Source organism: Microtus pennsylvanicus, chromosome 7 (genome assembly GCF_037038515.1).
Source record: "Microtus pennsylvanicus isolate mMicPen1 chromosome 7, mMicPen1.hap1, whole genome shotgun sequence".
In the NCBI taxonomy this organism is placed as follows: Eukaryota; Metazoa; Chordata; class Mammalia; order Rodentia; family Cricetidae; genus Microtus; species Microtus pennsylvanicus.
This window is the reverse complement of record NC_134585.1, coordinates 37,065,093-37,092,486: the sequence shown is the minus strand read 5'-3', so window position 1 is coordinate 37,092,486 and position 27,394 is coordinate 37,065,093. Positions and strand designations below refer to the sequence as shown.

Genomic DNA, 27,394 nt, shown 5'->3' with positions numbered 1-27,394 from the left:
TTTTTCCATTTATTTATTTGAGAAAGCACATAAAACAAAGGACAAGCTTTAGAAGTCTGTTTTCTCCATCTGCCGTGTGTGGCCGTCAGACTTGGCAGCAACTACCTTGACCCACTGAACTGTTGTGCTAGCCTGTAAGACTATTTTTTAAAATCTTTTTAGTTAAAAATAAGATTTTATGAAATCAAAAGGTTCATTTAAGAAAACTCATGTGAATTCTACATATTGAGAGTTGGGGTGAAACATTTTCTCTCTGATATAATTAAACTTGTCATTTTTGCCAGTGATCATGTTTTGTCTGCACGTATGTCTGCTGTATTACTGTGGGCATATGGTTTGTTTCATTTTCTGTTTAAAAAAAGCAGCATATGTAAGAGGTTTTAACTTTCTCAGGTTCCAGGAGAAATCTTATTTCTGAACTGGAAACAGCTTCTTGAATTTTACTCATTTTACAGAGCTTTGGTGAGCTACATACCTCCGGGCCTGGTGTCTCAGGACCTCACAGATTTCTGGTTAACCACTGGAGTCAGAAAATGGACATTTTTTTCTGACACCTTCAAATGGTGACTCAAATTCATGCATTTATAATGAGATGGCCCTTTACTTCCCTACACCCCTAACTCTAGAAAAAGAAGGATGTAAGAATAAATGAGAGAGATTTTCATTACCTGGTCAAAGTCCACGGCAGAAAAAAAAACATACACAGTTTTTAAGATAGTCTAAACCACAAGCCCACATAGAATGATAGACCATGTCATAACGACATTTAGGAACTATCTAATTGAACATCATTTCCTTCTCTTCTGAAGCTGATTTATTTTTGGAGATATGGTAATATGTTGCAAACACTTTATATTTTCTGTGCAATTGTTGTCTAATTAGAAAATAGTGTATCTATGAATACCTATGATCAGACTTCCTTTCAATGGGAGGGTACTTTTTATCTCCTTGAATAACTCTGAATGATGGTGCTAAGCTTCAAGTGGAGATAATTTAATGGACTTATCAGGTGATACCCATGACTGGAAGATCACTGCTCAAATGATCAGCGTATGTAGCATGGTTCTGGTTTTAGTAAGACCCACACATGACATAAAATTATAACTGTCCAATTAAACTGATTGCAGGTTCCTAGGCATAGTTATTATGTATTTGTAATTGCCCTCAACATACAGATAGGAAAACATGATTTGAAAACAGAAATTTTAGTACCAGGCAGGCTGTTGATTTGTTAATGGCTATGTGATCAGATGGAATTAAATTTAAAGTCAAATTATTTAAGTAAAACAGTAAGTCATGAAGCTGAGTGCGGTGGCAAACACCTATAATCTTAGCAGCCGGGTACTGGGGGCAGAAAAATCGTGACTTTAGCTCCACAATAAAATCTTGTCTCAACAAAAAAAAAAAAAGAATACTTTTTATGGTTAAATATAAAAGCTGGGGCTAGAGAGATAGATAGCTCAGATGTTAAGAGCAGTGACTGTTCTTCCAGAGGACCCAGGATCAATCTTAGCACCCACGTGTCAACACATAACCATCTGTAACTCTAGTCTGAGTGGTTACAATGTCCTCTCCTGGCCTCCACCAGCACTAAGTATTCATATAATGCACAGACATGCATGCCAGCAAAACGCTCATACATGTAAGATAGAAATGCTAACAAGGAAAAGAAAAATGGCTTACTGAGTAAAGGCACTTGCTTTTCAACCTGACCTTCTGAATTCAACCTTAGGGACCCACATGCTCCTTCACCAGCCATCCTCTGAGCTCCACACTCACACTGTGCTCTGTGCATATGCACACACACAAAATCTTAAAAGTGTAATGCAAAAACACAAACAACATCTTGTATTGCCAAGAATAATGCTTTATTATGTCATTCAAAGGATACAGGTCTTCTCAGAACTTACATAAGTAAAGAAGATTCTTCAGATTTAAACCAAACATTATATGCATAAAATTTCTTATTTATACATCAGGGATTTACATGACCCTGACTTTATTGCTAAGCCAGAATTCTACTTTAAACAATAAAATTTAGAAAAAAAAATATTAAACTAGTTGCCTATCATAAATAAAGCATTTGCTAAGTAGTCCACAAATATTGAGCCATTTTTCAAGTTTTTCAGTTACAGAATTAGCATTTCTTACAGGTGCCCCAGGTGTCATATTTCAAACGGTACACATACAGTATTTCAAACATACATAGATCTGATCTACATGGGTACTAGAAAAAGACAAGATCTCCTTGGTAGCATGGGGACCTTGGGAGAGGGTTGAAGGGGAAGGGAGAGGCAGGGAAGGCAGCAGAGAAAAATGTAGAGCTCAATAAAAAATCAATAAAAAAGAGTCCATTCATATTAACAGAATGTCTATAACATAAAGCATTTGAACATTTGCCAATAACTCTAGCTACAGTTAACAATAACTTACGGTTTTTGTTAGAATAATAAAACTTAAAGTTTATCCCCAGAGTGTTTTGTAAAGTATCTTTTATATTTTAATTATTAATATATAAAATCAGCCATAAAGTATCTGTGATAACATGTTGCATTAATTTTAACTTGAGGGAAGATCAAGAATTTATTATTTTATTTCTCATCAGTTTGTATGAGAAATGCCCAGAGAATGTGCTCAATAATTTTTTTTTTGCTATGGAAGGTCAATAGCTTTAAAGATAAACACATCAATTAGTATATGAATTAATACACGACAACATGCAGAGTTAAACAAAGTATATACAATGGAGGTACAAGGACTTTCTTTAACAAACGTGTGTATGTGAGATAAAAGTAAATAAAAATAAGCCAATTGCTCAGGTGACATGTTCCTCAATGGTCTGTATGTAAAGTTGGCAGACTCATTTGGAAGAGTAACAGGTATAAAATCACCCTTTTAACTGTTGAAAACATAGAGGTTTTGTGTTAACAATGGGAAAATACATATTTGTGACAAATACCAAAAATATAGGAGCTGAAATACTCAAATTATAATCAATTCAACTGCATGTATTTTAATTCAATAGTGTCTAAGAAATGCCAAATCAGCTCAGAAATGAACAGCCCATTGTGCCAATCTCCCAAGCAGTCAGCTTTGGTCAGGAATATCAAGTTTGTCATTATTCAGTTATTTTCATAGTGTGAAGTTGGCAGGGCATCTTAAATTTCCCTTCCATCAGTCACCATTTCTGAACATCCTGCTGATGGATGAAAGCAGAGGATGTGAAGAAGAGGGGAGCCACAGCTTTATTTAGATATACTTGCAGTAGTACTCGCTCATGCTATGTGTGATGCAATGTTACACTTAGTGTGCAGAGGGTATGTGTTCTCTTTTTCTCAGTGTGTGTTGCATTTCCCCCATGAATAAGGATGGTCAACTAACTTGGTCAGTTAATTAACAGCTCTAGTGTTGGACATATCAGAGATGGTGTATTAGAATGAACAGAGAACGATTGTAGTTCTTCCGTTCAAATAATATAAGATTTGCTTGGGAATTGGTCTGACATATTCTTCTCTTCAAACCTCCATTTTAATCTTCGGTGGTAGTGCAGCAAAGCTCAACTTGTATGAGTTATTCCTTCGTGTTCATCTTTCATTCCAATTCAAAGCAAGAACTTGGAATATTGATGCGCAATCTTTATCATATGGTTGATAAGTAAGGTCCTATAAGAATCCTGGCAGTTTTAAAGAATTGCTGAAGTTTTGTTAAATTTAATTAGTCTCAAACAATCTATGAGAGTTTATTCCTGTGTAACTAAGGATATGAAAGCAGCATATGAACATCACTTGGCAGCCACTAAGTAGGGTGCTTGTTTGGTGTTGGTAGAGACATAAAGCTTGGTGCCCTGTAGAGAAAGACAATGGGGTCTCGTGATACACTTGTCCACTGCATGGTACTAGTGTTAGGTCAGTTTCACTGGCATGCCAGTCAACTGAAGTGAGAGCATGCCCAAGTCCAAGGGAGTCATCTGCTTCCCATCATGTCTTAGCTGCTTATAAATATCGCTGTTTGTGCCATGCCTTATGCCTTATGCCAATGACTAATGTTTGTCATTATCTTCACTCAGACTCATAAAAACTTCCTCAAGAAAGACCAATCATAGCTAGAATGATGTTAGTCAAACTGTTTTCCTACAACATGGAGTATAAAAGCACTTAACTATAAAAGGTGAGATTGATTATTTATTTTGTTTTGAGTCTGTCTGACAACTTCTACTTGTGGTTAACTTTGCTATGTGGTGAATTGAAATCCTATACGTGAATCCCGAAGAGATCTGGTTGATTTCATAATGCTTCAAAGTTACTCCATTCATCCAAAAATGTAGGTGATGACATATTATAGAAATCCCAAAAGCAAGGATAAATCTGACACCGGTTGGTTGGAGGTTCAGTATTTCTAGCGGTGAGGCGACCCTTCATCTTTCATTTGTGATTTCATTTATGACCTCCGTTATTAAGGTGAGGGTACAGTATTCATTGTGAGCCCATACAGAAATGTTTAAATAAGTAAAGCAGCTCTTTGCAACATATGGAGCTGAGTAGTGCATTAAATTATTATCAAGCAAGTGGAAAGCTCATGGTTTTATTGTGCACTATAGCAACATAACAGTAATATATTGATTCTCATTTGTCCTTAGCTTTTAGGTCTTATATCACCAGAATTTGAAGTTATGAATTCTTGAGTATTAAGTAAAAAAGAAAGCAAAAATGAGTCAACAAGGATATGAATTTTGCTGAAAGAGCATGATAAATGTTTGAACCGTTTTTGACAATAAATGGCACAGGAGACAAAAGTTCGTGGGGAATAAAACGTCATCTATCATACCTGATAGACATTTATAGGGCTTCTGCTTAAAGAGTTATTGTGGTCATCTTTCCAGGTTTTACCTTTTTAGGTTACAGGAAAGTTCAGTTTTGTTGCAAAGAGCCAGCATGGAGGCACTCAGTTAATACCTGTGGGATAATGCAAAGCTGAGCAGAGGGAACAGAACGTGATAGGAGAGGGCCATGAGTTCCCTCCTGAAGTCCTAATTTTCGCTAAAGCAAAAGGAGACATGAATGTACGCACTGTAGATGAAGTACACGTGGCTTTTAGTTTACAGTTGTTGGCCTGTTGTCAATCTGACCAGTACCACCTTTTCCTTCTCAAGGTTTTCAGATGCATGAGGAAGTATGGTAGCCTAGGAACAATAATAAAAGACTACCAGTATTTATTACCCATTTATTAGATGTTTGCAAATTGCTAGAGACCTTGATATGCTTTTAATGAATAATGAATTCCTTATAATAACCCAATAAAACATCATTGACTGGGGACATAGTGCTCAGTGGTAGATCATTTACACAAAGCCGTGATTTTTATGTAGAACACTGAAAAAAAGGAGAAGCAATAATGAGTCAAGTATCTTATTATTCCCATATAACAGTTAAAGAAACAGAATGAGAGAGAATAAAACAGCACAGTGTGTTCTCACAGTGGGCAAGCCTAGATCTCAAGCTACAACAGAAGATGGCATGTTCTTTTCCTAATTACCAGTTGTGTAATTAATTATTTTGCTTAACATGTTCAAATATTATTAGCTGTTCTACTTTTATTATCCCTAGCTCTTGTAATTGTGTTTTTATAAGGCCAAGAGCTCTTTAAGATGCAGGAGAAGCCTGAACTCAACTAGATAGCCTTTCAAGTTACTAATGTCTCTATATTAATGAAAAAGATTTGATAAATGATTGGTTTATGCCAGACACTGTTATTTTGACTGCTCCCTATGTTAAACCACAACTTTGTAAAACAGTTCTACCAGAAAAATCTGTGACTCTCATAAACACAAACATTGCTTCAGCTGTTAATACTAAATTGGTTCACAGGTTAAAAATGAAGAATGGGGGATTTTGCTGTTTCCATAGATTCTGGGACTTCTATTCCTGGGGATCTGGAATAACTGAGTATCAGGGTACAGGACATAGGGTTAATAAAAGGAAAGTTCTTGGTGGAAGAAGAACTCCCCAACCTTTCATATTTACAGTCACTATCATGTACTGAATACTTGATGAAGACATGAACTTTGCATACCGTTTCTCCTTTGCTTTTCTCTTCATCATAACTCAAGTAAGAAAAGAATTACCAGAAGTTTAGCTCTGCTATGCTATACAGGGTATTCGCCTCTGAAATCTCTAGCTATTTCTCCAGTTTAGAAATATTTCTGATAAAAAATTCATTAAATATGAATGCTATTTATTCATAATTAATTTCATGGTGCCGATGTGTAAACCACATGAATGTAAAGCATATGTATTAGCAGCACAGAAATGCTATTATATATAAAGTCATCACTTCTAACAAATATCGAAAATTCATATGAGTATACATTAAGTTCTTTGTGTTATAGAAGGGCAAGTAAATATGACCGGGCTTATGCACAATATGATTGCAGTTCACTTGGAGGTAAAACATATGCCTACAAACATGGACTGGGTACTGTCATTACATGCTGAACAAGAAGTTGATTTATCCCAGGACTGGGGGATAAAAGGCATCTTAAAAGAGATGAGATTGGATGGAATGGTCAGATGTGGAGAAAACGTAAGTGAAAAGAATTTTTGTTTTCCTTAGCCCAAACTAGTAGTATCTTGTCTTTAGAACATGAGAGATGGCTTGGTGATTAAAAGCTTCATATTGTTCTTCTAAAGGACCTAAATTCAGTTCTCAACAACCATGTCAGGTTGCTCAAAACTACCCATAACTCCAGCTCCTGGGACATCCAATGCCTTTATCCTACAAATGCACATACCCACACTCTGATACACACACACACACACACACACACACACACACATACACACACAATACACTCATTTTAAAATAATAAAAATAAATCTTTAATGTTAAGGAAAGAGCTATAATTTGCTTGAAATCTTACATATGATTACAAATTCATATATCTGTAATAAGTTGAGTCACTGCTAATAAACCCAATTTAGACCACAAACTAACAATGACAGGATTTGTGTGCTATTGTTCAAGGTTTGATTTTTAGATTGTTAGCATAGCGGTTAGCATGTTAGACTTTATATATCACATAGTTACTAAGTGAATGGGACAATTCAGGCACTTGATTTATTCAGCCCCCTTGCCTATAAGACCAATGACAGCCGTATCTATGGAAAATGGAGTAGTTTACCCATGGCAGTTTGGGGCTGTTTTTGATTGTTTTTGTCTGGCTTTCCTTTGTTGTTGTTCTGGAACCAACCAAAAGCTCTCACAATTTACACAACTTTCTGAGGCAAGCTTTTAGGCTTTTGACCTCCCAGAAGGAAAGTTAAAAGTGGCAAAGGAGCTATAAGGAAGCCAGCTACAGGAGGTTCTCTTCTGAGAACAGCTGGTGTATTGGTTACTTTTCTGCTGCTGTGATAAAACTCAATGACTTCAGCATCTTATAAAAAAAAAAACAGTTCATTCAGGGTTATGGTTCTGGGACTCAGAGTCCATGGTGGTGATATGGAGACAGCAAGCAACAGGCATGGCCACTGAAGAAGTATCTGAGTTCACATCACAAACCACAAGCAAGAGGCAGAGACAACACACTAGATATAGCAAGATTCCTTAAATTCCCAAAGTCCAACTCCTTCTGCCAGCAAGGCCACATTTCTTAGAACTCCCAGACAGTGCTGCCAACTGGGCACTAAGAGATCAATGTCTGAGACTACAGAGGACATCTCATTCAAACCGCCACAGCAGTCAAATCCTTTCTCAGATCAGTCCCTCCACAGGAAACAGCACAGCCACCGAGCCTACTCATCGACAGTACCATGGGTTCCCAAATATTCTCAAGTACCATCTGCTGGCTCCTGATTTTCTGAAAGAGGTGGTTGGTTTCTCACTGTTTTGGTTGGGTTTGTTGAGAATGCTCTAAAAGTCATAACCAAAAACGTAACCGAGAATCTTTATCTCACCCAACATATTGGCCGCGGTGAGATCAAACATCATTAGCATCTGTCTCTGTCATGGAGAATGGTCAGATGTTCATATTCTCCCAGTGGATCTCATGAGATGTGTTGAAATGGGTTCAGAGGGAGAAGATAACCGGAAGAGTACACAACAAAAAGAAAGCAGAATACAGATGGGAAAATATCATGGTGAACTAATTGCAGAAAGCTTTGATCACTCAAACAGTGTGTCAATCACTTTGTAAAAAAATGGAAAATACATTCAGGGTGAAACCATATTAGCCGCTTACTTTAGAATTCGAAAATGGGAGCACATAGGACCTGGAAGGAGGAGCCTGGCAGAAGATATTGTCACAGTACTAGGCCACCTGGGGCCTACACCTGAGGCCACTTGATGCAATTCTGACTGCCCCTCCCCATTTATTGATTTTGATTCATTTGGCCTTTATATCTAAGAGAGAAAGACTTTTAAAATGTGGTCTCCCACTCTAAAGTAAAATCTAGTAAATTCTCAAGGTGACTGTATTCTCATAGACACAGGAAATTCAGGATTGAATGAAACCTCACAACTTCACATTGCTCAGTAGAATATTAAATTGGCTACCAAGTAGCACCATTCAAAGCTCTGTTCTCCTGGTCTCCTAAATGGCTGGCATTACATTGCCCTACCATCTCCCCGTTCCTCATCCTGGAGAGGCCCGATCATCATCAGATAAACACTGGGAGGAAATCCATAATTACACAATTTATTATGTGTAATGATTAAACAAGATCAGACCCAAAGTAGTTCATTCACCTTGGGCCACATGAGACAGCTGAAAATACAATGAACTCAAGTATTAATGAAAATTCGAGCATGGGCCATCACATCTCTGGTATGGTAACTATTGTTAGTTGTCAACATGACACCCTTGGGATCTCAGTTGAGGAACTACCTCCATCTGATTAGACCGGGGGACATTTTCTTGATAACTAATTGATGGAGGAAGACCTAGCAAACCGTAGTAAGTATTATCCCTGGGTAGGTGAGAAAGGCAGCTGAGCAAGCTAAACATGTGTCTCTATAATTAGTGATACTGCTGACTGAGTAAATATTTAAAGAAGGTATTACTTAGGAGAAATAGTCCTGTGTTAGATTGTCTGGGTACAAATCTTTCATTGACTATCAGCTAATAGTGAGTAAAGACCTCAGCCATAGTCTTTCCTTCCTTAAATGATTCTTTTCTGATGAAACAATCTATTTCATAAGCTACAATCACGTTGCCCTTTTAGAAAATCCCTGGCACAGAAAAGGTGCCTGGAGAGTGTGTGCTGGCAAATCAGCAGAGATTAGATGAGGTAACTTTTTAGTCTCCTAAAGACTGCACAGTGTAAGTGTACTTTCCTGTGCTGAGCTTTTACATTGTCTAGAAGCCAGTGCCCCATTTGAATGAGTTTTTTAGAAATCCATAATAAAAGCCCATCCAAACAGCTTGAAATACTAAAGCATGGTGTCATCAAAAGGTACAGTAATTACGGTAAAGGGGTCATCTTGGATTCTGCTTATACTGCATCTTTTAAATGAGCATCAGATTTTTCTCCAGGCAGTTGCTATTCCTACAGAGGCAAACACAGATGGTGTCCAAGCGTCCTACTCAGTCCTTCTAGGCAAAAGCATTGATAAAGTGCCGCAGGTCAATAAAGACTCAGAGCAAACCCCCTACCTTAGTGTCATGCAACATGGTGACTTAGGAAACTAACCCTCTGTTGGCAAATTCAAGGAATTGCTCACGAATAAAATATACTAATGACACAAACAAACTCTTAATTTTAAGTTTGATAAAAGAGCGATTTCTTTTTGGGGAAAAATCGTTCTGTCTTCTCCAATGAGTATCTCTAGGCAAAGAGAAACGAAGGCTTGGTTGCACACCTGTGTCTTGTAGTGCATGGGCACTTTGCCATTCTTTCTGACGTGGCTAAGCAGAGCAGAACGGAGATTTGTCTTGCTCATACTTGCCTTATAATCACACATTCAAAAAGAGAGCAAGCTTGCTTCCTGTGATTTCTACAGTTCAACCCTCTTCACTGGGTTTTGCAGTTTCTAGGTCTGCTTGCCCTTGAACCCAGTCCTTGCTGGTCCTCTAGCTCAATAAGTAGGAATCTGTTCTCTTGGGCTCCTTTCCCTCAGGTAATCCCAGGTGGTACAGCTGGTTCCTGCAAGTGAAGCCTCTGAAGACTAGAGATGGAACAGGCAGAAGACAGACCCTTTCTCTGAGATTCTCTCTGTCTCCTTCCCACTCCTGCTGCAACTTTGTCTCTTTCTTGATCCTTCTCTGCAGGCCTGGGTTCTGGCTCCCACCATTTGGCATCCAGCTGTGCTGTGATAGCCCCTCCCCTCTGTTGCTCTCATCTAACTCACTGTGACTTACTCCAGGTACTGCTTTCTGGTTGATCCTATTTTATTGTTTTCTCTCACACAGCTTCTCTATTGGTGATTATCAATGCTCTGTTCATCTCCGTACCTGCATACTATCATTCAGATACTCCAAGTGAATCTTTATTTGCTAATTGACGGCTGGTGGAGTCCAGGTTGGGTCTGGACTACCTGCTCTTACTGAATTCCTGGGGAAGAAAGACTGTGGACGGCAGTGTCTTTGCTGTCATCGCCACTCCAGCCTCAGAGATGCTCCTGGTCAGGATCTCTGACAGACAACATTCCCTTCATGGCTCTTGTCTTTGGCTACGTCACTGTGCCCTCTGAGCTCTGTCTGTGCTCCCCAGGGATGTCCAAGTATCTGCTACCTTTAGTGTCAGAACACACTCAACTGTTACCCATGAACAAAAACCTAATATATCCTTCCTTTCTGTAGAACATTCCCCATATATGTCATGGGGACTGATTTATCCTATCAAGAGTCAGTGCTCCCCACTAGTACAGTGGTTCTCAACCTGTGGGTCAGATGAACATTCACAAGGGTCATTTAAGACCCTCTGAAAACACAGATATTTACATTATAATTCATAACAGTAACACAATTATAGTTATAAAGTAGCAATGAAAATAATTTAATGGTCGGAGGTCACCACAACATGTGGAACTGTACGAAAGAGCCACAGCGTTTAGAAGGTTGAGAACCCCGGGTCTAATGAGTTACAAAGGACAACAAGGTTCCTAGACTCCCTGATATGCAAATTCGAATATATAGCATGTTAGTTCTTAGTCTAAAACCCTGTTCCTTTTTGCTTTCTTTCCAATGAAAGAAATGTGAGCTGCGGAACATGTCTGCTTCAAAAAGGTTTGAAGTGTAGTTATTCGCCTGTTTTACACCAAAAGTGTCAAGCTGTTGATCTGCATGCAACCTTGGACCTTGTTAAGCCTTCGTATGATGCTGAACATTGCAGCTCATGCCAATGTCAAGTTTCTAAAAATAGCCCTGTGTGGGGATTTCCCTCACTCCTTTCACACACACACACCATTCCATTGCTCTACTTCCCCTCCTCAAATGACCTTTTTCCTTCCAGTTTCTCTTGTTAGGCTTGCGACATCTTGCTTGTGCCTCAACGGAGCACTATCTGAAATGTGTTATTTCCCTTTCCTGTCCGATGTGAGTCTCCATAATAACAAGTCTATCTTGACTGCCTACATCTACTGCTCAGAAACTTCCCTGACACTTAGGTGTCGTTTAAAACATGTTTGCTGAGCTAGTGAAACAGCGCTGAGAGCTCTGGGGTCTCACATGCTAGGTCAAAATTACTATGAACTCTTGGCAAGAAAGTGTTTTGTTGCTCTTCGTTCTTTGTTTTAAGTCATATTTTAACAACAAACTCGTTAGTTTTCCAAGACGTGGTGTTTGTTCCCTGCTCGTAAAGATACTTACATCTTTGTTGAACAATTGCAACACAGGAAAGGAATGAAAGTACTTTAGCAGCTTCAGATGCTCAAATCTGTTTTTGCTTATATTCTCTTCCATCTTCCAGCAGAAGTTACATCCTCTCTGAGTCTGTCTGACTAAATTTAAGCCTCATTTCCATGTCCATCTAAATATGTCCTCAGTGCCTCCTCCATCAAATGAGTAAATGCCGCATCTCTAACTCATTTCCTTTCATAGGACGAGCTCCGCCATGCTCTGTTTAGTCAATTATAATGGCTGTCTCTGCACACGGAGGTCCACCGCCTCCAGTAGCATTTGTTTATTTGCTCCAATTAGGCTCAGAGCTTTACAGACAGAAGTATTTCTTCTTTTGTTCTTCACAGTAAACACTTGTGAATTGAATGTCTTCTAGATTTTCCTGCTCTCTGTGCTAGTGCCTTAGTGCTGTATCAAGTAAACAAACATACTGGGTACTAGCACTATTCGTAGGTTCACTCTAAGTGGGTATTGGTGGCCTACATTGAGCACAGGTTAGAGTGCTTCCTTCTCCAGCTACTCTGTGGGCTAATCCTGGCAGCCCAGGGACTGCAGAGTGAGGCTGGGCACAGCCTGGTCCCCAAAGCGAACATATCCTGAAACATAGTGAATTCCAGAACAGTTTGCACTATATAGAGACACTGTCTCAATGCAAACAAATAACAAAAACAACAACAAATGATAATAATAATAATAAAAATAAGGAGTATCCTTAAATTGCTGTCCCTAGGGACTCAGCCTTACCTTTCTAGCTCTTTCATCATTGATAAGTAAGTCATAGAAACTAACCCTTTTCTTCCAAACACATAATGATATTTTATATATATATATATATATATATATATATATATATATATATGTATATGTATATATGTATATATAATCTGTATATGTGATGAGCATATAAAGAAAATGTAGACTTTAAAACATAATTCTATAAAATATATAGTATACATAAAGTGAGTTATGTGTAACTAGCATATTTAAAATACAGCTGTATGTGTGTTTGTATAAATGTGGGTTATCTGTTCGATTTGTTTCCCTCCACAGATTTTCTGTACCTAAACTGTTATCACCAGTAAACACCAAGCCTAACACAAACCCTAGCACATGATAGTATCCATAAACGTTCATTGAGGGGATGAGTCTGTGGAAGTCAGCAGCTTTCTCTAATCATTAATTACATCAACTCTTAAATAGTCTTGAGCAAAAATAGTGTAGGAAGAATAAAACTAGGAGCCCCTGAAAAATGCTTTTTGTCTCTCTTCTGAAGATTCTTGGGTTTATGATCTGCCTCTCCAGGGGAAAGCCTCCCATTCTTCTTGGTTTGTTTTCAGCTTGACAAGAAGAAGTAGGGGAGAAACCCTCTGTTGTTCACGCCTGTGGCTGCCCACTAATAGAGAAGCCACAGATGGCCCAGTAGAACACCTACCAATGAAATCCTGCTGCCCAGCCAGTGAGGTGGAAAAGTAAGTGAGCACTTTGACCCATTCTGCTGTAACATCCTGCTGCTGCTAAACAGTCCAGCCTGGACATCTTCAGAACACACTAGAGCTTATATGAGTGTTTGTTCATTGTCATAAGGAGAGGCCGTTTGTTGGTTCCCAGCTGCTCAGCCCCAAAATAATCACACAGAAACTATATTATTTAAATCACTGCTTGGCCCAATAGCACTAGCTTCTTATTGGCTATCTCTTACATCTTAATTTAACTCATCTCCATTAATCTGTGCATCACCACAAGGTTGTTCCTACCAGCAATGTTTCAGTGCATCTGTCTCGAGCGGGGCTACATGGCTTCTCATTGACTCTGCCTCCTTTCTCCCAGCATTCAGTTTAGTTTTCTCTGCCTACCTCTATTCCCTGTGCAGGCCCAGGACAGTTTCTTTGTTAACCAATGGTATTCATAGCATACAGAGGGGAATCCCACATCAGTTCATTTATCATAAATCAAAACTCCTTAGGACAGAGGAAGAAGGTGATAGAATTACAAGCCCAGCATGCAGAGCATACAGGAAACCAGACCACCTGGGTTCAAGTTCTGGCCTCACATTTTCCTAAGCAGTAGAATGCAAATAAGTGATGATCTCTTCCTTTTCTTCTCTCTCTTCCTTCTTTCTTCAGCTGAGATCATAAAATCACTGAATTCATAGGACTTCATCCTGGAAATAAATAACAGAACACACGGAGCCTTTGGAATCACATCTAACATGTTTAATAATGGTTCATCAGTCATTTTGTCATTTTTATAATTAATTACCTTTGTCTGTTGCCATCCTGAAATTAAGATAGGATTGCTGGTAGTATATGATGATTACATTTCCACTAAGACTAAGTAAGTGGAGAAATGAAAAACACATATAAGTACTAGCGAGAATTAAAAGGCAGCATCACCAAAGTTGTGGGAGAAACATAAAAAAGTGCATATGAGAGACGGGATTATCTGCTTGTTCTCTTTAATTCTTGCCCTGATAGAGAATATGACTTCATATATCTGTCAAGAACCTAACAAAGACTACTCTTCCAGCATCTCCCACAGTCTAAACAATTTGGAGGACAATTCATCATCATCCACTCCACAATCAGCTCAGCACTGCTAAGGAGTTTCCACTGACTTAACTCGGTGGTTAGCAAACTTCCTCACTCAAAGGCTGCTTGAACTTTTCCCCTCCATCCTAAAGGGTGTAATTACAATCTCCCTGTATATCATTATAAATAGCACTATTAGTCCTTAAAATAAGAGACCCTCTCACAGTTGTCTGTGTTCTCTCCTGTTTTTATTCTTTATGAATATGTGTGTGATTCATTTAATACATACTTAGTTGGGGTCTACTATGGGCATGGAACTGCGCTAGACATCTGCTATAAAACAACTGTGAAACACAAACAAAGAAGCCATGAACAAGTAGAGTCTTTCATGAAGCCTAGGTCTAACCACAGCAGTAAGTTGAATGCTTTAGATAATACAATGAGGTTGGGAAGTTTGAACGCTATCTTAGGCCAATACACTGACATTTAAGCAATGTCTGAAGACAGAAAAGAGGCAGGCATTCAAATTCCTGGGCAAGACTCCCATGGCACGCAGAAAGAACAGCAGTACAGGTGTCATTGTGTGGAGTAAGCATGCATCCCTGCATCTGTAGCAAGACATGGAGAGCCATGAGGGAATGACCTGAGGATAGCATGGAGGAGCAAGTGGCAGTCAGAGAATACAACTTGTGGCATGAGCGTTCTTAATGTAGAAATAGCACTATTAGAGGTTAAACAGGCTAGTGTGTCTCAATTGGTCTGGAGAGATGGCTCAGTAGTAAAGAGCACTGGCTGCTCTTCTAAAGGTGCTGAGTTCAATTCCCAGCAACCGCATGGTAGCTCACAACCACCTGAAATGAGATCTGGTGCCCTCTTGAGGAAGAGACCTGATCATTCATCCTCATCAACTTAGACCATGAAACCCAATATGGACAAGTTCAACAGAACCACCATATACGGGCTGCCCATGCATGCTTCGGCATTGCCAGGGCATAAATTTCATTTTTTTCAGTGTGGCTTAATACATATTATAGTAGATGCCCCTGATTACTTTATGGAGAATAAGGAGGAAGAGGGTATAAATAAAATAAGAAGACAACTACAATAGCAGAGCAAGCCAGAGAAGATGCTGGTGGTTCAGACTTGGGGAGTTGGACAGAAGACAACCTTAGGAGTGATTGAACTGGAAGAGAAATAATCATGTAAGATCCTAAAGTGTCTGCTTTATGTGTTGCATGATAGTCCCACTTGAAAGGAAAAAACAAATAGTAATGAGTTCTATATTAATAAGGTCTTCTCATGGTATGATTTTGTATCATAAAGATGATCATCATCGCCAACAGAGATGTTAAGTAGCCATGGATCACACTAGTGTGGATTCTTCTGTCAAAGGCCTCTACACCATGGCCCCTCTGTTGTTCAACTCCTTCATTGCAGGGTGAGATCAGTTAGTTCAAAAGCACACCAGGAGAATAAAGACAAAGTGCCACCATGCATTTATTTTTAGAAGTAGGCTACATAAACAATTCTTTACCCATTTTAAGACATGCCTTTTCTGTGCTTCTTACCAAAGCTGACTGCACAGCTGCTGGCACCTGGAAAATTCTAGCTCAGATGTATTTGGACCTCTCTGACAGCTACTTCCCCAACAATTTGATGCTTTCCTTTTTATGGTTCCTTTGTCCTCCCCAATACTGTTCCATATCCTAGTCTCTGGACAAGACTTGAGGAGAAGGGGCATTTCCCTTCACCAGAAGCTAGCAAAGCAATCATTTAATCCTGTGTGTGTTACTGCCACCTTGGGGTCTTTTTATTCCCTGTTCTTTGTTTTGTTTTGTTTTTACATTTTGTTTTGTTTTTGCTTTTTTGAAAACAAAACAGGGTTTCTTTGTATAACAGCCCTAGCTGTCCTGAAACTCATTCTATAGACCAAGCTGGCCTCGAACACACAGGCATCTGCCTGCCCCTGTCTCCTGCATGCTGGGATTGAAAGCATGCATCAGCACCGCCCAGCTCACCTTGCGGTGATCACTTTCAAATTCCATCAACCCCAAAGAAGCTCAAAGGGGAGGTGAAATCTTCCTTTAGGTGCCTTTCTAGAAGAGATTAGCAGTGAGAATCAATGCTATTATTTCAGGAGCCTAGAGAATCAGGAGTCATGAATAAACCCAGAGGTTTATTCCTTAGAGAGGAAACAAATGCAAATATAACCCCTGGGTCAGCGCCTGCCTCCTTTCAGTCTTTCTGGCCATGCACTGGCTCCATTAGGACAAACTCTGCCTCCTCCACAACACAGCCACATAGGCTCTCTTCTCCCTGCCCTTGTAGATTTCCCCTGGTTTTAACACATTTCGTAAGCATCTGGCTATTGTCTTCACCCAAAACTGTCCTTGAAAGCACAGTACGTGGTCATTTCTAATTTCCAAAGATCTAGCACATCTGGTGCAGAGTGCTGAGGGAATATATTTCTGGATGACTGGATGAACAATGAATGAATGGATAAATGATATAGCCAAAGTAAAATAGAAACAAAAAAGTTAGTGGTGGTGGCTTGTTGATAGACTACAGGTGACTTGGGCAGTGGAAGACACCTTTAACTTTCATGGTGACAGCAGTATTCTCTACTGCTTGTTACCCATGCCTTGCTCAGCCTGCTTTCTTATAGAATAAGGACCACCAGCCCAGGGAAGGCACCACCCACAAAGGATTGGCATCAATCACTGATTAAAATAAAATGCCCTATAGTCTTGCCTACAGCTGAATCTTATGCCGGCATTTTCTCAGTTGAGGATCCCTCCTCTCAATAATATAAATAATTCACAGCAAAAGTAAGTCATGCAGCCAGGTGTTGTGGCACATGCCTGTTATAATCCTAGTACTTAGGAGGCAGAGGCGGAAGGATCTCTATGATTTCAAGGCCTCTCTTGTCTACATAGTGAGTTCCAAGACAGCCAGAGCTACATAGTGAAACACTGTCTCGAACAGCAGCAACAATAATAATAAGTAAGCGAGATGCACACAGGATCATTATGGCAAATTAAGTAATATAAAACTATTTACAAGGTCTCTAGACAGTTGAGAGCATAATGTTTCCTTTATCCTTAGCTGTGCCAGAAGTTTGGGCATAAGACACGTTGCATATTTAATGCACACCTTTCAGTACGAAAGAAAAGATCAGCAAGTTTTGGACATTATGAGAAGCAGCTGGATACTAAGTTTTAAAATCTCACTAAGTGTATCTTAGAATTGATTTTCTGATCCATGTGTCACAACCAATAATGGAAGCAAATTCATCTTCAGGACCGAGAGTTATCAAACGTTAGAGTTCTGTTTTAGGTATCACATTTATTCATAATTGTAGATAATTATGCATTAAATTACACATAAATCACATTTTTGATTTATTGATACCTGTTTGTGAAAATACTGACTGTGGTTGGTTCTTTATTTAAGATATAATACAATTTGATTACATTGTTTTTAGAATTTCAAACATGATTACTATATTTATGTCATTTCCAAACTACCCTTTATTTTTTTCCTTTTTTTATTTACTGATTTTTATTGAGCTCTACATTTTTCTCTACTCCCCTCCCTGCCTCTCCCCTCCCCTTCAACACGCTCCCAAGGTTCCCATGCTCCCAATTTACTCAGGAGATCTTGTCTTTTTCTACTTCCCATGTAGATTAGATCTATCGATGGAGCTAGAAAGCATCATTTTGAGTGAGGTAACCCAGACCCAGAAGGACAATTATCACATGTACTGACTCATAAGTGGTTTTTAAATATAAAGCAAAGAAAAACAGCCCATAAATCACAATCCCAGAGAACCTAGACAACAATGAGGACCCTAAAAGAGTCAAACTACCTTTTAAACCCCTTCAACATCCCTCTAACACCCTCACAAAAATTCATAGTTTCTTCAAATGTGTGTGTGTGTGTGTGTGAGTGTGTGTGTGTGTAAATACAGTCTGCTGAAATCCACTTAGTGTTGCTCATGTGTGTATGTGTTTAGGGCTGCACACTTGGGACTGATTATTCCCAGCAGCCACCTATGGCTCATCATTTAGAAATGAGACTTGTGAGATTTTTCCCACCCACTTTGGGATGACAACTTGTGTTGTCATTATGCAGATCTTGCTTAGGTGGCCATATGTAGTAATAAGAGCAGCAGGGCTGCGTCCCCAGCACCCTGGCCGCCTACATGGCTAGCTTAGCTTATGCCCCGAAATAATTACACAGAAACTGTATTCTTTTAAACACCGCTTGGCCCATTTCTATCTAGCCTCTTCTAGGCTAGCTCTCGCACCTGGACTAGCCCATTTCTTATAATCTGTGTAGCCCACGAGCTGGCTTACCAGGAATGATCTTAACCTGCGTCTGCCTGGAGTGGAAGAATCATGGCAACTCACTGACTCAGCTTCTTTCTCCCAGCCTTCCGTTCTGTTTACTCCTCCCACCTATGTTTTAACCTATGAGGGCCAAGCAGTTTCTTTATTGCTTAACCAATGAAATCAACAGATTGATATATGACACTCACTCCCATATCAGCCATATTGTTAGTTTCAGGGATAAGATTTTCCCCACCCACTTTGGGATGACAACTTGTGTTGTCTTTGTGCAGATCTTGCTTAGGTGGCCATATTGTTAGTTTCAGGGATACAACTCCCTGTCACAATATGTAGATGAAGCAATTTTGTAGTAGATGTCCTGGTCTTCTGACTCTTACATCTTTTGCTCTCTCTTCTGTTTTGCTAGTTGAGACTAGGGTTTCAGTTATAGATGTATGAATTGAAGATGTGTACCCCAAGGTCAGTTCTCTTCACTTTAGCCAGTTGTAGATCTATTATGGTCTTCAACAAAAAGAAACTACTTGCATGAGGAGAGACAGTGACTTTTTTATGTGGACATAAGCGTAAGTTTTAAGAATGCAGTTGGGAGTTATACTGGTAGTCATATTTCATTTGTATCTTAATAAATAAAGCTTGCCTAAATTTCATAGAATAAAACAGCCACACTGATCAGCCTTACAGACCAGGCAGTAGTGACACACATTTAATCCCAGTAGTCATGCTAGTTTACTATAGAAACCTGGCAGTAGTGATGCATACCTTTAATCCCAGCACAAAAGAGGAATATAAGATTGGAGGAAAGTGCTCTTGGTGTAGGAGGTTTTTCTGTCTATGTGTTGCTTTTATTGGTTGAATAAAGAAACTGCCTTGGCCTTTCATAGGGCAGCACTTAGGTAGGCAGAGTAGACAGAACTAAATGCTGGGAAGAAGAGAGGGAGAGAGCCGCCATAGAGTCGACAGAGTCTTTTCCAGTAAGACACGACCTCGTGGTGACATACAGATTATTAGAAATGGGTCAAATCAAGATGCGAGAGTTAGCCAATAAGATGCTAGAACTAATGGGCCAGGAAGTAATTTAAATGAATACAGTTCCTGTCTGATTATTTTGGGTGTAAGCTAGCCTGGCAGGACAGAACAAAGGGGCCTTGCTCTCCCTTCAACACGCTCTCACACACAATCTCATTACTGGAAGCAGGATCATCATTGCAGACTGAGGTAGAGGTAAGAGTCAGTGGCTGTTGTGCTTTTCTAACCTTCAGACTGAACCCCAATTTCTGTCTCTAGGTTTTTATTAATGGTGCTACATATACTGGTTTAGGCAGCTGGCAAATTCTCCTCTGAGGTCTGTGACATCATCAGCCATGGTTAGTTTGGCTAGGTTTATAGCACCAGACATGGATTCACTTCTACTGATCTGGTCCTACAACTGACTAAATAGATGTTGGAGGCCACCATGATACAAGCACTACTCTTGTTAACATTGCAGGTTTTGTGCCATGCTGGGCATGTTGTGGCTCATGGGTTTTACAGCTGGGTAGGAGAGTGATGGTTTAATTTTTCTCTAGGAAGCCTGTAGAGCACCTTTAGATACTAGGCAAGCTAGTGCTCAGGGAGTAGGCTTCCAGGTCAGTTCCAACTTGATTCCTCCAAGTTTTTAGTGAGAGTGTCTTACTTTCAGTTTATGGGTGATAACCAAGGACAATAGATATAGCCTACAGTATTTAGAGAGTCTTTTTTATTTCTTTAGCCAAGAACTAGAAGAGAGGTTTCCTATGGCACTGGGAGTTGTGTCAAATAGTCTATGGCACTTATAGGGGGTATTTATTAACCCAAGTGGTTTAACTATATATATATATATATGTATATGTATACATGCATATATATTAACACACACTATATACCTATATATATAGATAGATATCTAGTTGTGTGTATATATGTATATAGTATGTGCATTAATTTTTAAATAAGCATAAAATAATATTTTCTTGTGGTCTTTTCAATCACCATTAATGTTTTTTGTTTTTCCCTCTTTCTCTGTATTGCCCTCCATGCCTTCTCTCCAGCAAAATTTTAAACCTATATAGCAAAATTCCCTCATACAAATTAATTAATGAAAATATTGTCATTTTTATAATGATTCACCACTTACAGAATAGTTTCATGATTATTTCTCAATAATAGTATGATACCTTTAGAAGCCTAAAAGTTGATGTAATAAATGAATACTTAAATATGCATCATGTGTGTTTCTATTCTAGCTCTTCTTTCCTAAGAGCTAAAATCAACTCATATGTGCAATAAATAAATAATGTGATAAACTTCCCACATTGCTTTAGGGCTGAAGTTCTTTCCTGGCAGATGAAAATGATGATTTGGGTGCCATGTAACATCAGGATTTTTTTTAAAACATTACAAAAAGCCGGTCAAAACTCTGTATTTTCATCACTTTACAAGTTAATAAAAACAGAGTGGTGGTCTTTTATAGTCAACAAACCAGTCTTGCACGGTGATGCATATCTTTAATCCTAAAATTGTGGAGGCTGATACCAGAGGATTGTGAGAGCAGAGACAATTTAGGTTACATACCAGATGTTCACGTTCAGAAAGAATAAAAACAAGGGCAATTGGCAATATGTTCCCCATAATTACCAGACATTCTCCTTCCCTACCTTCCTCTTCTCCTCCAAGGACACACACCCATTCCTCCATATCTGAGAAGAAAGGCTCTGGATGCTGTCTGCTTTAAACTACTTGGTAATCCCATGCCTTATGTAGGGTTCATGGCTGGGAAAGCACCATACAGCACCACATGCCCAGTTATGTAGCATTTCTGTAACTACTAAAGGGAAGATTATAGCTATATGAATATTAATATTCCACTGGGCTTCTGGAATTGGCCTGGCCAAGACCACACTGGTTATAAGACAAACATCTTTCTAAGCATATTGTACATTGCTGATTTCTCAATTATTAATTGGTATTAGATTATCTCTGTTTTATACATAAGGGAGCTGCCACTCATGGTAATTTGAAAGTATGCCATGATACTTTAATAGGTTATCATGCTTCACAAGTCTCCCGCTCTGAACATAGACGCATGCCATGCCTCTAGCAGTCCAGAAAATACTTTACTTATCTGAATATTCTTAAGGAATCCACCTGTCTACACCCAAGCTCCCTGGACCTTTCACACAGACACTGCTACCATTCCTCTCAAGAGAAGAATTTTTCCAAATTTTTTGACATGTCATTTGACAATAATAAATTAATGATATTTAGCATATTAACTATGGAAATATAGATCCATACCAACCTATGCTTACACACGTGTACATATAGACACATCGGAGAATGTATGCAGACATATGCACACATTTATAGCATGATTTGCATATTCAAAGTGGTTCCCTTAAATGGCCACCTTAGGGAGCCATGTATTCCCCCCAATACCTTCAACAACACAATTTTGGAGTTGATTTAGAGGAATCACATTTTAAGTATTCTCACAATTATCTCATCTTTCCAGGAACGATTTTTTTTTTCTGGAAACAAAACTATTCAAAGCGAGTGGGAGCTGAAACTATCGAGCAAAGACATTAATTTTCTTATGCAATTTGAAATTGGTTCTGAGAGCAATTACAGAAATGGGTTTGTGCCACAGCATGTTGACTAATAGGCCCATGGGCACATGCCTGTGTTAGGGCACGACTCGCAATTTCTAGTTTTCAGATTAAAATAACTCATGATCATTTCATCGGAGGGGTGTAATCATGCATTCAGTGAAACAATTTAAAATACATGGAGTCCTTATGTAAAAGACAATGGAAAATAATGGCAAATATGAAAGTTATGTTACATCTCTTTATTCAGGGCAAAAAAAAACCCACACCCATTAAATCATTGCATAAAACCAATTAAAAAGTAGCTAGTTGCTGATGTAGGGAGAGGAAGGGCAATGCCATCTGTTTACATTCTGTTTAATCTTCTGAACAGCTCTTTAGTTATAGCCTCAGAACTCGAGCCTCTCATACACAGCAAAAAATAAAATAAAATGAAATAAAATAGAAGAAGTTATAAATGCTGACTTCAGGAAGACTTGGATTTGAACTCAGATGAACTCTATGCATGGAAGTAACCTAATATGGCCAAGTCTTGTTCCTCGTCTATAAAATTACAGGACTAAGAAGAGTCAATGAGAGCTGGGAAGTGGTGGCACATGCCTTTAATCCCAGCACTTAGGAGGCAGAGGCAGGAGGATCTCTGTGAGTTTGAGGCTAACCTGGACTATAAGAGCTAGTTCCAGGACAGGCTCCAAAGCTACAGAGAAACCCTGTATCAAAAGAAGAAGAAGAAGAAGAAGAAGAAGAAGAAGAAGAAGAAGAAGAAGAAGAAGAGGAGGAGGAGGAGGAGGAGGAGGAGGAGGAGGAGGAGGAGGAGGAGGAGGAGGAGGAGGAGAAAATGTGGCAGTAAAAATATTGTACCTGTCCCAATGCCTGGTACTTTACAATAATGACAATCATTTCACTACTAATTTTTAAAGTCATGGTTTTATATTTTTGAGGACACTGCTTTTTCTTAAATCTCAATGTATCATTGCTTACGACTATTAGTATTCTTCCACCCACCTGTTAACCAGTATTTGTTAAATATATCCTGCATACAGATCTGTGTCAGAGATTCAAGGTAAATCCTCTTCTCAGAGAGGTTATTCTTAACCCCAGGGGTGAAGGTTATACTGCATCAAAACATATGACAAAGCCATATCCAAGGGAAGCACAGACAGGGTGTATGGGCACCTCAGAGAGAGACAGGTTCCTTCTGTCAGACAAGGAAATGCTTCATGCTTAGGTATTGTTGGTTGTGTTTTATTCTCTGTTCTTTTGTGGGCCCACCACCCAGGTCCCAAATTAAGACACAGAGACACATTATTACTTATGAATGCCTAGCCTTAATTTGACTTATTTCTAGCCAGCTTTTCTTAAATTATCCTATTTATCTTTAGCCTCTGGGCTTTTACCTTTATTTCTTTATATCTTTCTTTATTTCTTGCTCTGTGGCTTGCTGTGTAACTGGTAACTGACCCCTGATATCCTCTCTCCATTTCTCTTTCCTCGATCTTCTCCCTCCAGATTTCTCCTCCTATTGATTCTGCCTGCCAGCCCAACCTATCCTTTCTCCTGCCTAATTAACCATTCAGCTCTTTATCAGGCCAATCAGGTGTTTTAGACAGGCAAAGCAACACAACTTCACAGAATTAAGCAAATGCAACATAAAAGAATGCAATACATCTTTGCATCATTAAGGAAATGTTCCAAAAGATAAACAAATGTAACACATCTTCAATTAATAATCCACAACACTTAGGGGGATGAAAGGGAAAACAGGAGGGTTTCTTGTGTAAAAACGTTAAGAACATTTTGAAGCAAAGAAGAATGTCCCTAACGGTTGGAGTTTTTTAGGGAAATGCAGCTTAATGTTTAAATTAAGTCTCAAAATGTAGACACTATAGGCATCTGAGTTCTTGGATGTTAAGAGAGTAACAATGAATTTTACTTAGTAGGTGTTAATAAACTAATAAATATAGGGGACTTCAGTGGGTGTTCACTTTCTCAGGAAGTCTAAGATGGAAGTTACCCATGCTGAATGGTGAAGAGAGAAAAGTTTAGAAGTAAAAAGACTAACAGAAAAGTCTCTAAAGTGATTACACCATGTAACTGTTTTGGCTATAGTACAAGGAATGGCATATCACCCTCACTGTGCCAGTGATGAACGATGTTTTGTCTAATGTTTACACTGATTTATTCCCTAATGATTTTTTTGTAATATTTAAAGCAAAGATTGTCCCATATTTAAAAATAATTATGTATTTGCCTCTGATAAGGACCACTTTTGATATTTTATGCACCCCTTTCTTATACCATAGGTTCTTAATGTTGTCATTTATATATTCGTATACATATTTCTCCAGTTACACCAAATATGACCCTTTATAATTTGTTCAAATACATATTCAAGCAAAATCAACACTTTACCTTGGCTATCACATATATAACATATTATGGTCATGTTATTTGGTAGTTATTAGCATGATTCCCTATGTTTGTTTTTCTACACTTATTAATTAATTAATGATATTATGTCATGCTTTATAATTAAGCTGTCGCACTATTTTCTGATCCTAAGGTAAAACTATGACACATCTGACCTTCATTCAGCTGAGTCATAAATACCATGTGCAGGACATCATACTGGAGGATAAGTGTGGATTGCAGATGTCTGTAAAGCAGGTCCCCACCTCCCGGACTCTAGAATCTGGAGGAAAAATAATGATTAAAATGCACAGAGGTAAGAATAAGTGATAGTCATATAAATTAGTTAAGAGGAAAATGTTACAGTGTTTTAGATGGAGGGGTAAACTAGGAGATGAGCTGAGCTATGGAAGGATTTAGCAGATTAGATGGACAGGTTAGGCAATCAGTAATTTAAGAGGAAGTTAGGTTAAGAGGAAATCAAAAGAGAGTTCACGATGTAATTTCAAACTGTAGTCAGAAGACTATGAGTACAGAAACAAATACCACATGGAAAAAATGAAAGATGTTCTCAACGGAATCTGAATAAAATAAGCCATTCAATATGTGCAAGATTTGCCTAAAAACATAAGTAAGGTCTGGCTTGGGAGAACATTACATGGCAAGCAAAATAATTTGAATATTGTCTTCTAAAACAAGAGACTACAAGACCCATTCATTTTCTCCTTACATGGAAACTATTGGATATTATATTAAATTGATGTTTCATTAATAGGCAAAACACAACTGTTCATTTCACAAGGAACTTTAAAGTGGTTTATACATTCCAACAGCAGTAATTTTTAAATATTTATGACAAATTTGCAAGAAAACTGTGTGCTTTATTTTGCCCAACAAGTAGGTGCTCCATTCTTAGAAAACCCAAACAAACTGGAATTGATTTAATCAACACCACAGCAGCAGACCACAGAGACTTTTACAAGGAAGAGTTAACTGTATCTTGGTGTAAAATAAAAACCTAACAAACTTATCATGAGAAAAACTAGTAAACACATATCTGCCAAGATCAATTTTTCATCTATTATTAAAGTGTGTGTTTTCTTCCCACTGATGACAAATGTGAGTTGACTCATAATATTTTTTCTTTACCAGAACAATGCAGATTTTCATTACTGAAATATTCAAATGGCAGCTGACATATTCAATTCATCAAAGAAAATATATGTTGGATATGACACAGTATTATTGGTAAGTAATTTCTTCCTGCATGTTTAGTCTTTGTTAAATTATGACTAAGATAATCTATGTAATTTTACATTGTAAAATATTTTAGAAAACCTATATATGTCAAAAATTGTGCTAGGTTTTGGAGATAATAAAATCATATAGAAAATCATCATATTCTAATGGTATACATTCAAGAATCTCACACTATACATACAACATACAACACAAACTATGCATACCACAGCATATTCACATATACACACACCACAGTCATAAGCACATGAACATACATATACATGCACACACCAACCACATAAATCAACACCACCATCAAGTAAAAGGATTAAATAAAGAAATTATTTGCTTTGTGTTAGGGTTCCTCATTAGCAAAACTATAAACAATCAGATAAAATTTTTCCTAGGACTGGAGACCTGTCACTTCTTCAGTTATGACGAACAAAACTGTTTTCTGTTTGCAGATACTGTCAAAAGTCCAGGAAGAACTGAGGACAAAGCCCCTTGCAGCCTGAACTGCTGGATTAGAAGGAAATTTCTAATTGCAACTTGCTAATGGAGACAACACGCTGCTGAGGAAATCGAGGGAAATTCATAGTGTATGGTCGCTGATACAACTAACTTGAAATAAAGCACTTTCAGAGTACAAAATAAGGAAAAGGTGATAAAGCTCAAATCTGTAAGAGAATAGTTAAATACCAGTTGTGGTTTAGGGGCCATGTAGCTTTCAGTGTTTTGGGGATAGATAATAAAAATGTATAAAGGAGCAATGCAACCCCTGGCATTATAAAAAGCAATCAAATTGTTGAGATCATTAAGTAAGAGGCTTTTTCTTTTCATTTTGTAGAAATGCTAATTGAATATACAAATGAAATTAATAAAACATGGTTTTAGAAATGTCAATGGCGGTGTTAATCCATATAAGAGACTGCTTGAGGCATGTGATTCAATGAAGGGTATATTCTGGAAGAAATTGGAGGTTTTGGGGACAGGCGTCACAGTGGGTGATGAGCGGGAAGAGCAAGTATTCAGCTCTGGACCTTATGTCTGTGTCTGAGCCTGTAAGTTGCTGAGGTCCTCTCATAGAGTTCACACCACAGTAGGGCTGCTCAGCAGGGTTTCTCAGTCACTGGGGACCCTGTGTGGAAAGTTGCAGCTGCTGTTGTAGACTCTTGAGGCCAAAGGTGGTGGGATTCAAATAGCAGCTCTGCAGTGACACAGAAAGTGTGTGTCAGGGCTTTTGAATGGGCTCACTGAAGGGAAAAAAAAGTATTAAATTCTAAAGCCTTTGACAGAACAAGTGTTCAGTGAATTTTTTTCTTGTGCATGTGTTTATGTCTCTGTTTTTCTGTATGTCTCTGTGTGTACAGCTGTGTCTGAGGTGCACTCCTTGTGATTGAAAGTGTACAT

At 38.5% G+C, this 27,394-nt stretch overlaps 1 long non-coding RNA gene across 1 annotated transcript; it reads left to right on the top strand.

Annotated features, from left to right (window-relative positions):
* The first annotated feature begins 6,474 nt into the window (after positions 1-6,474).
* On the top strand, positions 6,475-26,863 carry LOC142853706 (uncharacterized). Its single transcript, XR_012911240.1, has 4 exons — positions 6,475-6,579; positions 24,897-25,058; positions 25,895-25,990; positions 26,449-26,863. It is a non-coding gene; the product is annotated as an uncharacterized LOC142853706 (long non-coding RNA).
* The last annotated feature ends 531 nt before the right edge of the window (positions 26,864-27,394 follow it).